Source organism: Mytilus californianus, unplaced genomic scaffold, assembly GCF_021869535.1.
Source record: "Mytilus californianus isolate M0D057914Y unplaced genomic scaffold, xbMytCali1.0.p SCAF_8, whole genome shotgun sequence".
Taxonomy (NCBI): domain Eukaryota; kingdom Metazoa; phylum Mollusca; class Bivalvia; order Mytilida; family Mytilidae; genus Mytilus; species Mytilus californianus.
The window spans coordinates 22,398,964-22,414,585 of NW_026262734.1; the positions used below are offsets into that span (position 1 = coordinate 22,398,964).

Genomic DNA, 15,622 nt, shown 5'->3' on the forward strand with positions numbered 1-15,622 from the left:
TTCATTGGATTAACAGTCACTAGTAGCACGATTTCAGTCTGAAACGGTCATTTTGGTCTGATCATATCTTAATCGACTGGATTTACCGCTAGAGAAAAATGTCAAGACTTTTAAGAACTTTTCAGACGCCGTTCCGATCGATTGTCGCATCAGGTAAATCAGTCCGTTAAGGCATGTCAAGATAAACAAGACTGAATCTTCTAGCGAGCTGTTAAGATCCGTTACGGATGATTCAGTCGAAATCAGACCAAATCTCAAAATTAACGTTCAAAATTGTCAGACCATGTTAAGATCGTTCAGTATGTTGGTATGATACTACGAGTTACGCTCCTTCTGCTTGATAATGCATTTTAGATTAATATATATATGTATTAGAATTTAAAATGTATCTCTCGAATAAATAAAAAAAAATAATTAAAGATTAAATATTCTGTTGATTCTTTATTTCTGTTGTTGTTTTGTTGAGGAACTAAAGTGATAAATTATTCGTCTATATATGTTGCTTATTTTTTTAACAAATGTTAGTTTAGTTTATTTATTTATATACTTATTAACTGCAAGGACGTATGTTATTTGTATACTCACATAAATGTTTGCTATACATTTAACCTTAAAATGTTGTGAACCCGGTGTGAAAATGTTTTTCGTATTTGAAAATCAGTTACGGCAAATCTTAAACGTAACCTAAAAAAACAAAGGAGATGTGGTATAATTGCCAATGAGACAATCCACTGAAATGAAGCGGAGGCAAATTAACACTTGCGTATTATTTTCATGTCAGATGCTTTAATTCGTTTTCTGTTGATATGTGCTAGTTTACTATTACCGTTGTTGCTGTTTTTTTTTTTTTTTATTTCCGTACGAGTTACTCTATTAAACTTTGAAAAGCTTCTATTACCATATCTTTGTAGTACAATATATTATCAAGGAATTGTACATTTAAATATACAATTCCTTGATATTATTAAACAATGATTTACTTTACACAGTGATGCGTCTAAACGCCTAACCACCAAGGTCGCCATAGTACATGAAGCTCCTGATACTGCATTCAGTCTGTGTCGAAACAGTGTTAAAACTATATATAAATTACCACCGTATAAAGTTTTTGATTAAAAAATGTATCCTAATAATTATTTTCCTACATATGTATATATAGTAGTTATGGCATACATTTGAAATTTTCCGTTTTAGTTATAATGATTGAGTTCAATGGCACGTGCTAGTAATCAACCGGGTCAACAGGTAACAAATTCAATGATCCAAAACGTATCAAAGTACATGACTATTTTACATTAAACCATTGTGGTGACGTCAGCCTATTCATTTACCGTGGATTCTTTTTCTAGAATCAACGCTTCCTAAATCTGCAACTGAAATGGACTGACCAAATTATATTCAATTGTTTCCTTTGTGTACCTAATTTCATTAAGTTTGAATTGGCTAATTTACTGATTTCTGTTCACTAATGGAATTAATTTAAAAACTTACCTTTAATTTTTTTAATTTTTATATGCCTTCACTGGGAATCGAACCCTTCCTTGAAATCTGTTATGTGTGACTGACATCAACACATCGACGAAACCTCTCGGCTACCAATGGGTTACACTATAGATGTCTATTTTATATATTTAAATGAACATCTGATATACATCGGTTCATCGGACACACAGGGCTTGTACCTTTATATAGACACAATAGGCAGTCGTATAGTATGAGTTGGTAGCCGCGAGGTTAGCATGGTTAAAATCAATGAGTTAAAGATAGGGATTTGTCGGTTTAGGTTCGAATCCCTGTATTCTCTCTGTTGTTCCAATTCTTAAGTTATCCTGTTTTTTTTCTAATTTTGCATGTTATAGTGGATATTTTTGTAATAATAGCGAGTTTTACCGTTTTTTTGTAATTATTATTGGCTATTTCACATGTTTGAAACAAAAATGATTACATTCTATTTGTCAATTTTTGTTTTATAAATATAGTATGATTTCATCTGTTTTACTACATAATTTTACAAAGGTTTGTTCGCAAATTCCTATGCGAGAAAATCGTGATGTGCCTAGAGTGCTAGAAAAATTTCGATAACATACTTATTATATATACTTTATATATGCTTTTTGGTCGGGTTGTTGTCTCTTTCATACGTTCCCCATTTCCATTTTCAGTTTTATTAGAAATAATTTCGAATATTTTGTATAAACAGATAATATTCACATGCCTGGTAATTTAAAGATCTTTAAAGGTAGAAGTGTTATATTTGTATTTTGTTAACCAATTAATTGTGATCTGAGATTTATCCATGCATCGTATGACACGATAACATGGTTATTTAAACTCACTTACAATACCTTCTAATTAAGAAAAGGCTTTAACTTTGAAAAGAAATTAACACAATAGTTTAAGTTATAGATACAATGGATAAGCGTAGATTCATGAAAAACAAACCAGTCGCCCTCCGGGCTCATGGTTTCTTTTTCAAGAATCCACGCTTATCCATTATATCTATATAACATATTACACTCAAAGGTGCCGTAAGGCTAAAGGTTAATAAAGAATTAATGAATTTATGTATACGTATTAGTATTTAAGCTGTTGATGTTTGACCGTCATTTTTAATATATGCTATATTGTATATTCAATAAAATAATGAATCTGAATCTATTATAGCTTAGTATGTGTAGTTTAAGATTCTTACAATATTATATATAGTGGCTTCTTTCTAAACATTATACCAAAAGATAATAAAAAATATTTGAGCCCTGCATCGAAAACCATTTAAAAAAAAACATGTACAGTTCGGAAGTTTGTTTTAAATTAGTAGTCAACAGAAACTTTTCACTTATTTACTTATAGAGTTTTGAGAGTATTCCTTTAGATTGTGTCAGTTATGTAAAGTGGTGTGTATTTGTATTCTATTTTCTTAGCAAAATTGTATCACTATATATACATTTTGTATTTCATAATTATTTATATATATACTATAAGTTGTGTATTGTGGGTTTGCGGGATGATTTCGTTTTTTTTTAATGAAAGTAAGGTATTGTCATTATACTATGACATGGAACCCACCAGTGTAGTTTTCATGTAGTATAATATTTATAAGTAACTTAAATGTAATTAATATGAATTTTGAATACTAGTAAATCGAAACATAACGGGAGCTAGACGCATGGATCCCCCGGACCTATCAGTTCTTTTCTCTGTTTTGTTTTTAAATTTTTTTAATGTTTATTTTTTTTTATATTTCGATTTATTTTTTACTTTTATATAATTTACGGTAACTGTAGTGTATACGTTCTGCCAGACGAAAGATCTATATGTGTCCTCTAGATGTTTTTTTTGTGGATTGGTTGCTTTGTCATTGACGTTTAACACACAACTTTTATTTAATGTGATCTATGTAGAAATTCAAACGTACTTAAGAATGAAGGACGCAAATCCAGGCTTTATATAAAGATGGTCATTTAAGAGCGACACAATTAAAAGAATACGAAAAATATAAGTGTTGGAATAACATAAATATACACTATATGTACATTTTCGGAAAATGTAATTTTTATTTAACGAACTTCGGTAACTGGACAAAAAGAGAGGCGCACCAATCTTTTCTCCTTTTGTGTAGCGAGTACAAAATGAACTGATCTGAGTTATTTCGTATTGCGTTTCTTTTAAATAATAAAATAGCACGTGCTCTATCTTAAAAAAATGCTCACAGTGCAGTGTTCTACTTTTCAGACAAATTATATCAAATTATAGAGCAGTATATAACAGCTCGAACTCAAAATGTGAACCATTCTATGTTGCGGGTTGGGGTCTACAGTTTAGTTTGAAAGCTTCAGTCATACAAGTGTTTTACCCTTTTTATTTGGACTAAATCACTACTTTACCTTAAAATTCATCATCTAAATGTTCAAACATGTACTACTTTTTATTTGATGCATAAAATATAAAGAAGAAATTTGGAAGATTATAACCAGCATTATACACTAACAACTACCAAAGGCTGATAAGTATGCCATCGAATAAAAAAAAAATACATTAAGAATAAAGTACTGAAACTAATCTTATATTGTATATATTTACTTGTATTTATCTAGAAGAAAAACCGGCGAGTCTAATTTGCTTGATAACAAAGTTCTATGACTAATACAACTGTATTCATGACTTATACAATTGAACTTATATATAAGTCTCATATAACAAGAAGAATAAAATCTTTCTTTGGGGTTCTATTTTTAAAAAGATATTGTCTCTCTTTCTACATTAATGTTTTCTTATGTGTGTACTTCATTGAAGGGTTACTGTCTAATTGAGGCTAGCACTTTACATTTGTTTTGATCAATTCTTTAAAGTCTGACATAGTTATTTCTCTCTAAAACACAACAGCTGATATTTCTTTTGATCATTTTATAAAATTACTACAAAGATAAGTTTAAAGAATGAATAATTAATACAGAAATAAATGCGTTTATATCTAAAAATTTCTTTATTTTAGAAAGAAGGTATATTCTGGATGATATATTAGCACAAACTTGGTCAATTTGATTTCTCCAGTTAAGTGTGCTGTCAATTTTAACACCTAATAATTTTTCACATGAAGAATTTTGTAATACTTTTGAATTTATTATCAAGTTTGGTTGATAAGTCTGAATTGATAGTTTCTGCTTTGTTCCAGTTACCAAACATTTTGTTTTATTTGCATTAATGAACATGTTATTCCTTTTGCACCACTCTTCAACCCTGTATTAATCTTCTTGAACATCATCATGTATATTTTATATGTTTTTCATGTGGACGACCATTCATGCCAATTCCAAAACACGATTAAAAGGAGATGTTGGGTATATTCCAAAGAGACAGCTGTCCCAAAACCAAGATAAGTAAAAAGGCATCAATGAATTTCGACTAACCATGCTAACAGGGCAAAATTTATGTAATAACTGACAAAGTTCACATGAAAATATATAGTTTAGGCCACACTAATTTGATTCATAGTTCTTTGGATTGAATGATAATATAAGACAAATCTGTGTGCCGTGTGCAGAGCGTCATCCCTCCACTATAACATGATAAAATATTTACAGATATTTTATTCATCGTGTTCATTGTAATTATTCATTTTGAGAAAAGATGAAACCTCCACAACACTTGTTCAACAAGAATCCTTATAGGTACACGCCCGGGGGTACTGTACATCATGTACATGATGAAACAATTAACTCATTTTGTTTAATCAACTGTTTTTAAAAGGCAACTGTTATGACTCTGTGCATTGTTTCAGGAATATTAATTTAATAACATTGTTTTATTTTGATGATTAATTTTATTTTGAAACATCTAATAGATATTCACTTTCAATGCTTTATTATATTATAAAATCTATTCATGTATGTTGTCCATGACTCAGGAATTATTTGAAAAATATACTGAACATGCATTTTTGCTAAATAAGTCAATAAAATTAATAAGTTTCACAACATTTTATATATAAATATTTGATTTGTAGTAAAATTCAACTTGAATTATCTCAAATTCTATGAAATAATTTTATAATTGTAATTATTGTACATCGGCATCGCCCACAACGGGCACAAGGGAATTAAGTAAAATAAGGGACATACTTATAAACCAGCGTTAGCAAAGTTATTATATGAATATGGACATGTAAAGGTTGGTTGGTTGTTGTTAATAAAAAATCCAGTGACAAATTATTCATGCAAATTTAGGACGAGACAGTTAACAATACATTAACATTATCATACAATATGTATAGGTCCTGTAATAGGCCATCCTGCACAACCAAACCAATGCACCACATGTTAGGGTTTAACAGTAAGACCATGAACAGGGGTGGATCCAGCCATTTTTAAAAGGGGGAGGGTCCCGACCCAGGATAAAGGGGGTTCAAACTATATGTCCCCTTTCAAATGCATTGCTCCTCCAAAAAAGGGGGGTCCAATCCCAGGAACCCCTGGCCCCGCCGCTGGATGAAGACCAAGAGTAACCTTTTTTCTTTTCCTTTCAATTGGTCACCCTTTGGATGTATTTGAAGTACATAAGTCGTAAGGGTTTAAATGACATAATTTCATAAACATGATAAAGGGGAGGGGAATGGTGTCATACATGAATTTCAACGATGCATAAACTTTTTGCAATCCTACATCCTAACGTTGCATTGGAACATGCCACTATGCACAAGTGCGATGATATAGAACGTTGATTCATACCTTCAAAATCTTGGATCCATGATTATTCTTAAATTCTGATGGACATGCTTTAAAATATTGTTCATTTCTACTCACCGATTGCAATATTCAGAGCAGCTTATATTGTACTGTAAGTTTCCCTTTTTTTGCGTAAACTATAGTTTGCCGACCTGCTTTCCGCCGACAGAATGCAACAAATAAGGGTACAGTAACGTTAAATCGTTTACGGGTGAAGACTTATTTTCCGTTTTTAATAAAACTTGACAGATTTGATTAATTATTATCGGAAAATGTCCCTAATGGATAGTAATTCAAATTAAACCAGTTTTATTATGCTGTATTATATATATGTAACTTAGTCATATTCTTTAAATTTACTTCACATACACCGATGGAACATTTTCACTTCCGCATAATCATCATGATAATTTATCAAATATATTTCAAATAAATATGAATTTATGAATTCATAAACCATCATCTCCAATAATATATAAACTCTATGTTTAAACGAAGGCTTCTGGTATGTAAAACAAGTTATAAAATACTTTAAATAGACAGAATAAAAAAACAAAAGATACCTTTAGGAAAGTCGAATGCACAAGTCAAACACGATCGCAAAATAATAAGATAAACAACAACAACAATATATATTTTTTTTAATATAAAACATGTTTAATACTTACATAGGAAAAAGTAAGAATTGAAATTGTTTTATATTTTTAATAAAGTAGACATGGTAAACTATCAAAGTAACATAAACCGTCTTCTTTCTAATTTGTATTTTACTCTTGAAGGGGAGCAACCCCTGATACACACTGGGAAAGTTTCAATCGTTTTGTGTCCAAATTATTAAAATCTGAACACGACTGAACACGGTCTGACAACATCTTGACGTAATTTTGTATCCATGGTCTGATTTCGACTGAATCAGTCGTAACGGATCTTAACAGCTCGCTAGAAGATTCAGTCTTGTTTATCTTGACACGCCTTAACGGACTGATTTACCTGATGCGACTATCGATCGGAACGGCGTCTGAAAAGTTCTTAAAAGTCTTGACGTTTTTCTCTAGCGGTAAATCCAGTCGATTAAGATATGATCAGACCAAAATGACCGTTTCAGACTGAAATCGTGCTACTAGTGAGTAAAGGTGATACATGGCTGAAAACACATATTGTATTCATAACTACACAAAATATCAACACAACAATTAAAATCTGAAAATTTTCGGAACCAAATTTTGTTCTTCCCTAATCGGGATTCGAACTCATTCTATTGGGATATTGAGACAATGCGCATGCAATGTGTCCAGCGCTATAGACCACTCGGCCATCTAGATTTAACTTAAGATTCAGCTTTATATGGCTTAGTTTTACATTTTCTCGTTGGTAGAATCTACAGTTGTAACACATTACATGATAAATTAGACAGAAAGATGAAATTGATTGCAGATTAGATAAATTTCTATCGTAAAGGATCGTTTCTACTCTAAATATCAGCAACATTAATATTAAATATACTGAGGTTGTGAGTTCATGCTGATGTGTTTGACTTTATCCTAATTTACTAGGGTTGTCAGTATTACTGCAGAAGATCAGTGGTTCTATCACTATAACACTCATGTTGAAATCAGACAAAAAGCTTAATCATCTGTAAAAAACGTAAAACGAACCAAAAGCAACGAATAAAAACTAAAAGTATCGGAAAAAAAAGGTAAACTTTTGGACAAAAAGGACCACTAGTCAAAAGGCAAATGTCTTACAAAAAAATATCGTATCAATCCTTATCTAATATGTAGAGATAAAATAAAAGACCATCCATCATGTCCATAGTTTAATTAAGAAGCGGCGATTTGTGAATGAATGAGTTGTAGAGTCAAAGTTAAAAATATAGATTTGAAGGTTTAGCTTCGAATCATTTTTTTTCCCTTTGTGGTCCATTTTCATTATTTGTACTTTTTTGTAATTTTGGTGATAACTTTTAAATGAACAAATTCTCCCGTTCATTTAAAGTATTGGCTATATCACTTTAAAAAATGATAACACTCAATTTGTTAATTTCTTTATATAAGAATAGTTTAATTCCATCTATATTAATACACATTTTCTTATCTCAAATTGGCAAATTACGTCGAAAGTTAATCGGGATGTGCCTAAAATAAGGGTTCTTTAAAACAAAATGTATTAACATACGTTGAATTATATATACTAAACAATTAGTTCGAATATGCCGTATTTTGTAAATTACAGATACTTTTTAGATTGATAATATTTTAATTTTACAATATATTGAATACATAATTTGTTTTTAAATATTTGTTTATGATTTAATCCACTACCTGTATACATCATAATTGGGATTATCTTTTTTTGAATCATTCATGATCATTAGAAGCATGTATTACTTCAGTGATAATTCGACCTAAATAACAAACAAACTGTAATGTTGAAAAATAACTTGTCAAAAAGCCTTTAAATAATAGACACAATGGTTAAGTATTGGCTCGTTAAAACACTTCGGGTTCATGGTAATGTTTCAAAGTCACAAAGCTTAAACATCGTATCTACATTATGTATCTATATACAGGGTCGTTCAGGAGTAAACGTGTTCCATACAGACATTAACTATCTTTATTTAATCCGGTTACAAAAAGTCTTCTTTATCTTGTGAAAATATTTAAGGAATGAAAACAATGCATCAAGTCAAGAGTGTGAAAGGACTACTATATAACAAGACTTTTAAATTGTTAAAGATCATCTATTGAATAAAGAATACTAAGGAAAAATGTTGGCTCATCAATATGTCAGTGTGGTTTGAACGTGTAAGTTTTAATGTGTCAGCAGGAAGACTTAATGCAGATAGAGGAAGAATTAGAATGTAAAAATATTATTTTAAAAGTTCGTTACTTTACACTGAAACAATATGATAAAAAAAGAAATATGTTATTAAGGTTAAAAAAATTGATTTCTATTCTATTTGGAAATAGACGCTATATCACCAACCTTAAACATAGATTTCAGTGATAATAATGTATTGATTAAAAAAGGAAAACACTGAACAATTCTGACGAAAAATCATTCATGTCAGTCCTGCAATATAGTAGAAGTGTTCTAAGTGTTGAAGTTGAAATAATTACCTCGAAAATCGTACGTACGTCATCACGAATTGGTTGACAGTTATGGAAAATCTGTTTTATAGATGACGACGGATATTTTTCCGTCTTCATAACAACAATCCCCCCCCCCCATTATCTCGAAAAAAAGTAAAATCACGAAAATACCGAACTCTGAGGATAATTCAAAAAGGCAAAATCAAAAGTTAAAACACATCAAACGAATGGATAACAACTGTCATATTCCTGACTTGGTACAGGCATTTTCTCATGTAAACAATGCAATGGTGGATTTATCTTTTTTATAGCTTGCTAAACATTTCACTTGTATGACAGTTGCATAAAGTAGAGATGTAAACTACCGAATTAGACTTATCAAAAGGTTTGTACTTAAATGAGCAAGACGACAGGTGCAATATGTGGAGTAGGATCTGCCTATACCCCGAAGCTCCTGTGATCGCCGGATTTTGCGGTTTTCTTGTAGTTTAGTTTTCAGTTTCATTTTGTGTTATGTATTCTTTTTTTTTTTGTCTTTAAGTCTTTTCCATATTTTATCATTTTTTGTCTATTATGTTTGCTTGTTTCTTTGGTTTACTTTTGAAAGAAAGTAAACATATCCGTTTGTACAGCAGGGATACAATCGGTAAACCCACTTTTATTTTAAACGCAATCAAGATAAAATAATGATATAAATGATAATAAAAGCATTTAATAATGTAAAAAAGTAGAAACAAAATTAATGTTCCTTTTCAAAATATTTGTTAGTACAAAGGGTAGGGGACTAAAACGAAATTAATTAGAAACTATATTATTATATTCTATGATTTTTTCCTGTCATTTAAAATAACTTGTTATACTGTGTTTTTTTCTTTCTCATATCAGTTTATTCATGTATCAATAACGTTTTATTACAGTACTGAAATACTACTTTAATTTGGTGCTTCGATATATTGAAAAAACTTTTACAAATGCAGAATCTGCACAGATATATTAGAGAACATCACAGATGAACATACAAAAGTTTGTTCAACCATTATTTTTTATATTTGTTAAATGGTATATTTAGCATGTTTAGACAAAGAGTCAACAGTATTCAGCAATGTTCAATTCTAATGAATACAGTAAGAAAATACAAATAAAGAAAATAAAATGGTGGAAACGTATACACTTTAAAAGGAACGAGACTTGTTTTGATTTGGTTGATTCAAGAGCGTGTAAGTATGTTGTTACATTTTTGGTCCAATCATTTACTGTAAACCAACTTATTTTCGCGGATACTTTAATTCGCGTTTAGCTCTTTCTTGCCGAATTCGCGGCAATTTAATATAGCGATTTTCAAATTCACCTGAAGCAATAAGACAAGGAATGATCCAAGTTTTAAAAATTTGCAACGATTTATATTCGCGTTATTTTTTCTCTCGCGAAAGACGCGAAAATAAATCGCTCGAGAAAATTAGTTGGTTTACAGTAAATGTATCGTACATTTACATTTCTATCACATGATATAATTTCTTTGTGAATCATATAGTTTTAAACGTATTGTATTCATAATTGCTAACGGTCTTGGTTTTTATGATTGTTCTTTTATTCAATTTGCAAAACCTAAAGTAAACACATGTACTTACCGGATTTGAGTGACTTGCAAATTGTTCTAAATTTACTATACACACAAAATGTTTTCTTGATCATGAATGTTCACTCAACAGGTGGCAGTAAAATAGCTCGTATGCAGTACTTAGTAATCATGAAATACACTTATTCTGTTAATTTACTGAGACATAAAGAGACACATCGATGAGATAAAGTACTATTACACCACATTGATCTGTATCTTAGCATAAATCACGTAGTTTTAAATGAATTCTTAGTAATACAGGTTGGTTTTAAATCTAGATTAAGGTTATTCTACATTTAAATAACATAAGAACTGGTTTGTTTAACAGAATTGCCAATTTTATATGCATCATTACTGAAAGTGTGTTTTTATAATTGATATAAGTTTTCTTCAAAAGAATTGATTGATAAATGATTAAGAAGTAATATAATAGTATATTCAATATGATTGTTAACCTGCTGCATTTAAGATGTATGGTTGCGTTATTGAAGATGTGTAAATTTTATATGATAACCTCGTTTCTATTGATTTGTCTAACTGATCAAATACTTAGTGCATGGTCGAAGTAGATTTATCTTATTTCGCCGAACACATATAACTGATGGATTTGTCTAATCGACCAAATTCCCGTAATTGGCTGCAATTGTCAGATAGGTCGAACACAGGGTAAAGGCATATGTATGTCTCGTTCGAAGCTACATGGTTATTATAAAAAAAGAAGATGTGGTATGATTGCCAATGAGACAATTCTCCACAAGAGACCAAATGACACAGAAATTACCAACTATAGGTCACCGTACGGCCTTCAACAATGAACAAAGCCCATACCACACAGTCAGCTATAAAAGGCCCCGAAATGACAATGTAAAACAATTCAAACCAGAAATCTAACGGCCTAATTTATGTACAAAAAATGAACGGATAACAAATATGTAACACATAAACAAACGACAATCACTGAATTACAGGCTCTTGACTTGGGACAGGCACATACATACTGAATGTGGCGGGGTTAAACATGTTAGGTTAGCTTTGGTTTGTTTGTACATATGTACATCTCGTGTATAATGAAAGACGTACATGTAAGAAAGTAAGATTCGCAATATAATTTCAATATAAATGTTCATGAATAAAGCTGAAATTTATTTCGTACGGGTTGAGGTCCCTGTAGCGCCACAGAGAAAATATACAATAATTGTGCGCCCGACTTTAAATCTTGTTCATACATCTTTTATTCTTGTTCAAATTCAATTACAGGATATTATTAAAGATCACTTTGTGTTTCTGTCACAATCTCTTACTATTACTAGTATGTTTTATTCTTTTGTCCGATCGTGTTAGTTTTGTTCACACATCGTTGTCAAATAATTGAATTTGATGCGACTGTCTTACAAGTGAGATGTTAAGCTAGCTTTAAAACCAATTTTATGCCAACATTTTCAAGTCAGGAATATGACAGTTGTTATCCATTCGTTTAATGTGTTTGTGCTTTTGATTTTGCCATTTGATTAGGGACTTTCCTTTTTGAATTTTCCTCGAAGTTCTGTATTTTTGTAGTTTTTACTTTTTTATGATGGTATGAAGAACTCCGAATCAACTTCAGTGTCTATTCTGAGATCGTGAACAATAGAAAATTCACTCTTTTATGAAATAGTTGGGAAAATCAATAGTAAAACAATGCCTTTGACAATACTTATCAATAGTAATTATAAACAATAATAGTACGTTTTAAAAAAAAATACTTGTCAAAATAATAATTGCGTTATAAGCTTGTGTAACTGAAATTTAAGAAATGTTAATCTTTGCTGCATATTGATAAAAGATGAAAAAACAATCATGGTCTTGCTATGCGAATTTTTAATACAGAGATATTGTCTTTTCGTGATTATAACAATGTAAAAGTCATGTATGTGCAGGTAAAAGAATGAAATTCAAGAAGAAGTCGTCTCAATCTGTTAACATGTAATGTTTATTCGGGATAAGGGCCTTTTAAATTTGCTTAGTAACTTTATTCCAAACGTGTTTATCTTTGCTGCATATTAATGGAATCCATTGGACTTTTCACTGAACTTCGCTGATCTATCTGCATACATAAACAGATAATTGATATGTACCAGAGAGGCAAACTGCCAGTCAAAATGCATTGAAGTTACTAATCCAAGCATTTATTCGCATAACAACTTTTTACACCAATTCAAGTAGATGAATCATTTGGAGAAATTTAGATATTACCAACCCTGTAAATACAGAAATCTAATCTTTTCAATGTTTGTCTTTTTTTTTTTAGCAAGGACAAACAAACGTCCTGATAAAAAGGTAACAATAACATTTAATTGAAATAAACCATATTGTACATTTATTGTTATTATTTTCCTCCTAAAATAGCAAAACGATAAGTACAGCAGGCTATATGAGTTTCTGTAAAATTGATGCAGAAGGAAGAGGTCTCCTATCATATCAGCTGTTTGAATAACAAATTGACATGAATACTATCGTGGATATTACTATGAATGGGATGGTGTGTGTGAAAAAACTGTTGGTAAAACGGGAGATAGAACATTAATAGGTACATCGTTATTCCGATCCCATTGTAATCCCGAAACTGATCCCCCTCCAGGATATTGAATATTCATGTCAGAATATTTAAAATGATGTGATTGGTATTTTCATTCCGAAAAAAAATCTGGGCAACCAATGATGAATTTATTTTATGTGATTAGACTGCTTGTGAACTTGCCTGTGCCACTTAATACGCTGCAACACTTCAATCTGTCAATATTAATATAGAAGCGGTTGTGATATTAATTAACAAATAAATCCCATTGTTGACAGGTCAAACAAATTACAACATTTATTTTTTCATCACTATATGCTGTTATATACAAGTAAAAATAACTACAATTATTAATAACCTTTTTTACTAAATAGTATTGATTATATATTTATACTGTAGATATATGTTAAACATTTTAATTAGTGAATATATTTTATTTTAAACCGGCTTCAACCAATATTTTTTTTCTAAAAATGTCATGTTAAAAATTAGGAATATGGCAGTTGCTGTCAAATAGTCCGTTTCTATGTATGTTGGCGTTTGTTTTTGTAGCATTTCGGTGTTTCTGCCGTTCCTTTGTTTTCCATTTATACTTAATGTTTTTCCCTCGGTTTAAGTACTGTTGTCTTTATTTATAATATCTAAAAAAGTTCACTATTTCGGTTTGCAGTTACTCTGGATAAAATAAATATTATTCCATTGCAATATGTTCTATATATCTGTATATTTAAAAGAAATAATATTCGAAGCTATCTCAATGTAATATTTCATAATTTGAGATTAAAGGAAACTTGTTTGCTTTTGACGTCAATTTCTGACTCCAACGGGAAAAAAACCCAGAAAACTGAAAATGTCGCCAATTACATTTTTCCGCGAAAATAACGCATCTTCAGATTGACGGATTTTAATATCAGTCACAATATTGTCTTTAGTAAGTGGCAACAAAGATCGCTTCTAAGGGCGTTCTTTCTGACTGTAATGGACATATTTGTAGTGCTGTTCATGTATTGAATGTGGGAATCAAGAAGGCAAACAGAGCATTACAGACAGGTTAGAGTAATTTATTAGTAAAGAACTCGAAGTGTTTCACGCCTTGGATGCGAATTATTCTGTCTCATATTTCTTTTTAATCTTTCACGTGTTTAATATAATAAAGTAAAACGTACATAAACTTCAAGTTTTATACGATGAATGACATAAACTATGGTTACATATACATTTTTTTTGTATATTGCATCAGGTTGCTTTTGGTAAACTTTACACTGTACTAAAATAATATATAAAATGTACAGAAATATATGCTTTTTTGTTATTTATTGACTCACCATATTCTATAAGGAAGGTTCCTAAGTATGGGGAAAATTACCATTGTCTTTCTACCTGTACTTAATGTTTGAATGATTTACAGTAATTGTCTCCTCAAAGTAGTTTTGATGTTTCGAGAATCAAAAACGTAAGCTTCACGTGTGACTTTTAAGATGTTAATAGGTTATTGCTATGCACATACTAAAGACTATCGATTGATAATTCATCAATTGTACCTTTTCATAGAATGGGAGTTAACAAGCTTTTATCCAATTGTCAAACTAATGACAAAGTAATAGTTTTTTCAATGCATTGCTATATAAACATTATTTTTATTAGAGGCATACGATTTAAAGGAGATCTGTCGTAGATTTTATATTTATACATGTGCACTATCGAAATATGAAGAAATATATATGTTTTCTAATATGATAGATGGAAGATCGATATTTTTAAAATATACTAATCTAATTGTGTTGATATTTATCAGATACAAAACAAAGTTAACAAAAACAGGCTGTAACAATCGTTGCCGTACAGTTTTTCTGCACGAGTAGTCAGGTCAAGTCCGAGGAGAAAGCTGAGGATTTTATCTGACTACAAGTGAAGACAAAATATACTGCTAGTTGTGACCATCCCGTTAAGTGTTACTTTTGTTTTGTATCTGACTTGTACGACGTTAATAATTAGAAAGTAAAATATTTTACATTTAATAATGTTTGCTACTCTATCTCAAAATAACAAACCTTTTAAAAGACTGTTATACGTTGGTAGTATGTAAATAAAGAAATTAAAAAAGCAGAAAAAAATGAAGGGTTTGTGTGCTTGTTTT

The 15,622-nt window shown here is 30.5% G+C and overlaps 1 protein-coding gene across 4 annotated transcripts in view; it reads right to left on the bottom strand.

Moving 5' to 3' along the window:
• Positions 1-11,051, bottom strand: part of LOC127710457 (uncharacterized) — a 97,367-nt gene extending 86,316 nt beyond the window's left edge. For 3 of the 4 annotated variants that reach the window (XM_052216310.1, XM_052216308.1, XM_052216312.1), the window contains exon 1: positions 6,300-6,400. The gene's annotated coding sequence lies outside the window, so the exon portion shown is untranslated. Of the gene's footprint in view, positions 1-6,299; positions 6,401-10,941 lie in introns of those variants that run through there. The other variant, XM_052216309.1, reaches the window with a different exon arrangement.
• Positions 11,052-15,622: the final 4,571 nt, after the last annotated feature.